At 47.1% G+C, this 4,001-nt stretch overlaps 1 pseudogene; it reads right to left on the reverse strand.

Moving 5' to 3' along the window:
- Nucleotides 1–781: 781 nt before the first annotated feature.
- LOC127677538 (elongation factor 2-like) lies at nt 782–3,322 on the reverse strand (annotated as a pseudogene).
- Nucleotides 3,323–4,001: the final 679 nt, after the last annotated feature.

Consider the following 4,001-nt stretch of genomic DNA (forward strand, 5'->3'; position numbering starts at 1 on the left):
GTAGACCCTCCCCCCCAGCTCCTGGGGACTAGACTACAACCCAATGAGTACACATGGGGGGATCCATGGCTCTGGCCACATTTGTGGCAGAGGATGGCATTTTTGGCATCAATGGGAGTAGAAACCCTTGTGTGTTCAGTGTCCCAGTGTAGGAAAATGCCAGGGAGGGAAGACAGAAGCAGGTGTGTATGTGGGGAACAACATATGAAAGCAGGGGATAGAGGATGGGATAGAGATTTCCAAATGATAGACCTGGAAATGGGAAAACATTTGAAATATATATAACAAAAATACTCCATAAATAAAAGAAAAGTAAAGGGAAGATTTTGGTGAAGTTATGAAATGAAAGAATAAATTTTTATAATAGGTACAAAAATAGTTTAAATCATTATAAGATACTATATAATTCAAGAAGAAATGATGGCATTCTTCATTGTGAGTCATTTAATTAAAGCAAAATGTAAATATGAAGCATTGATGATTCCACTGGGAAATTTTAGGGGGTTCAGGAAATATCCTAAGAAGAAAATATGCTTGATTTTTTACCTCTGAATGAATTTATTTAGACTTTTGGACATCTGTTTCCCTCTGAAAATGTTAAGTGCTATGTCTTGCCCACCTCCTGCTGTCTTGAAATTCTGAAAAAAATAGAATTTGTAGCAAGTGAATGCTGAGTGATGTCAGGGTGACCCCAGCAGCTTCCAGAGGGGCACCATGGGGATAGTCTCAAAGTGTTTTCTGATGAGCAGGCACTGTGCAGTGTGTGACAGTACCAGGCTGCCTACAGTTTGTGTAGGAAGTTGTCCATCACTGGGATGCCCTCCTTTAGGCCTTTGCACTTGTGAGTCTCAGTTACCAATTGGCTGCTGTTGTAAAAGGGGTCCCCAGGCAGAATCTGCAAGTGGTCAAACACACACTGGGGGAAGGCCTGGTCACCAGTGTTGGATAGAAGAATATCAGTGGTGAACCCAAAAGACTCATTGACAGGCAGGTATGCCTTGACCACGAACATGGGGGTACCAGCCACCTGGGACTCCTCAAATTCATGACCATGCTTCCTGTTCAGGACACAGTAGATGCCACCCACCACTTTTGCAAGACACTGGATCTCTGCCAGATAGATAGGCTCCATGAGGCAGGGCTGTGCAGTCAGCACATTAGCATAGAGGAAGTAGCAAGCTGTGAGGATGAACTGTCTACTTCCCAGGTGGATGGCATCAGCATACAGGGCCACCGTGGACATCAAATCACACACCACGCATGTTCTCCTCACAAAAAATATCCTCTTTAGTAGCCCACTGGAAGCCAGCCATGGCACTGTTCTTGATCTCATTCAGGTACTGCATGCCCTTAGTGATCTCAGTGAGAATGTTGGAGGCAGTGCCAGTAGGGCCAAAGCACCAGATCTTGTGGACTTCAGCAACATCCCATTCATACTTTTCTGCCAAGTAATAGGCACACACCTTGAGCTCCTGGTAGGCAGACACATCACCCTTATCGATGTCTTCTGCCAGTCCATCCGGGAAAGGCCTGGTCTTCATGTACAGCCTGTTGTGCTTGTTGGAGGACTTGGTCAGACACAGCACGTTGGACTCCCTACTCACTGTCTCCTGGTATGACACAACAAGGTCAGATTTCTTGATGGGGATGCAGGCATTGTCCTCCTCTAGGTCCTTAAGGCAGAACTCCAGGTGCAGATCCCTAGCCCCAGAAATGTGCTCACCAGACTCCTCAATGATCTACTGCACTATAGGGTTAGATTTCGCCAGCTGCTTCAGTCCCTCTACCAGCTTGGGCATGTCTGCTGGGCTCTTGGCCTCCACTGCTACCCTGAAAACAGGACTGACACTGAACTTCATCATGTACATATTATGAGCATGCTCAAAGGTGGTGATGGTCCTTGTCTTCACAAAGAACTGGTCTACTCCGTCTAGCCCCACAATGTTTCCACAGGGAACATCCTCAATTGGCTCCATATAGTGGCCCATTATTAGAATGGTTCTCTGGATAGTCTTTAGATACAGGTCTTCTTTTTTCCCAAGTGTGTAGTTGGGGACCATGATCCAGATCTTCATGCCTGTGGAAACCACCCCAGGGACATTCTACCAAAGGCATAGGAGCAGCTTCTTTCAGAGGTTGGCACCATCTTGGAAATGTACATCATAAGGGAATTGGGGGTCACAGCTCTTAATATCCACGGCAGCCTCATCATCAGGTGGCCCCTCATACAGCAGCTCACAATGGTACTTCTGTGCAGTGACAGGGGATGGCAAGTGGATGGTGGTCACCTGCAGCAAGGTGTCCCCTGCAGACAGCCACTGGCACATCACAGCCTTGAGCAATGGTTTGCTCTCCTTGTCTGTATCCTCACTGTCCAGCTTGATGTCCAGCTTCTCAATCTGCTTGGCTGTCTCCTCCTTCAAGTTCATGATGACATTGAACACCTTGAAGATGGAGTCCAGGATGAGCTGGCAGAAGGTGCAGGGGAGTTTCTTTTCATCTGGGCTATTGGCTGAGTTGCTGAACTTGCATTGGCAGGGTCAACATACCAGTGTCCCCATAGCTTCTTTATCATGTCCTCTACTTTCTTGGCATGCTCAGCTGTCCCCAGCTGGTCCTCACCCTTAGCTGCAAATGCACATCTCTGCAAACTGCTTCAGAGTGAAGGCTTATCCATGTAAGCCAGAACCAACGCCTACAGTGCCTAGGACAGGGTCAATCATGATATTGTCCATGGGCCCACTATCATCCTCACCATAGGATAGATGATGTTGACATTTTCCACAATGCACTAGAAGGTCTGGTAGAGCTCCTCAGGCTCCAGCTGCAGATAAAGTGGGGCCTTGTCCATCTTATTCATCATCAGCATAGGCTTGATGCACTCAGCAATGGTTTGTCACAGTACTGTTTCTGTCTGCACTCACATGCCAGACACAGAGTCCAGCACCACCAGAGCTCCATCGGTGACATGCAAGACAGTTGTGACATCTTAAGAGAAGTCCACATGGCATGGAGAGTTGATGAAGTTGACGAGGAAACCTGAGCCATGCTGTCTCTGCTTAATGAAGTTCAGGTCACTCTCAGAGATCTCCTAGAAGAGGGAGATGGTGGTGGACTTGATTGTGATGCAGCACTCCTGCTAATCCTTACTGGTGTCCATGAAGCATGTCTCCCTGTCTCGAGCGAAGATGCCTGCCTTGCACAAAAAGGAATCAGTCAGTGTAGACTTGCCATTGTCCAAAAGAGTGATGACTGACATGTTTTGGATGTTGGCTTTCTTGTCCATGATGGCTTGGATCTGATCTCCTGTGAAGTTCACCATGGCGGCAGACTGTGATGGATTCTCAGATGTCAAAGGTGTACATGGAGAGAGGTAGACAATGGCGGCAGCTGTGGCAGAAGAGAGAAAACATGCTTTTTACCCATGTAGAGCACAGTCCCCTATTGCGGTGGCATCAGAGCTCAGCATCTCCTCTACAAAAGATGAAAACCTCCCTGCAGCCCTCAGCTCCTCCTTCCTCATCCTGCCTAGTACCTGACCACCTTCTGATCCTGGACTTTGGTGCAGGACTCTCAGCCAGATGGACATGATATGAGGGACTTTGTGACTGAGGAGATTCTGCTTAGGTGAAGTGAAAGGAGTCTTTAATGTATCTCTACAGCTTTCAGCTTTCGTGCCTGTGGAGGATGACAAGTTCCTGCTGGGAGCACTGAAACATGGAATCCTAGTGGAGCATCCTACCTCCCTATTGGTCTCACTCACTCCTTCCTGGTTGACAACCATCTACAGAGGTCTGGGGAAAAGATTGAGTTGCCTTGCCACACCTGTGGGAGGGATCAAAAAGCTTATGTCCTATAGACAACTAACTTTTCTCAGTTTATTACTTAGACTTAATTGGGACCAATTTCATTATTCGTAATGCTTCTCTTTAAGATGTGTGAGTCCTGTTCCTCTCCCATTATGTCTTAGGGCTTTGAGGGTACTCTCTCTATAGTGATGA

The sequence above is a fragment of the Apodemus sylvaticus genome, chromosome 2, assembly GCF_947179515.1.
Source record: "Apodemus sylvaticus chromosome 2, mApoSyl1.1, whole genome shotgun sequence".
Taxonomy (NCBI): Eukaryota; Metazoa; Chordata; class Mammalia; order Rodentia; family Muridae; genus Apodemus; species Apodemus sylvaticus.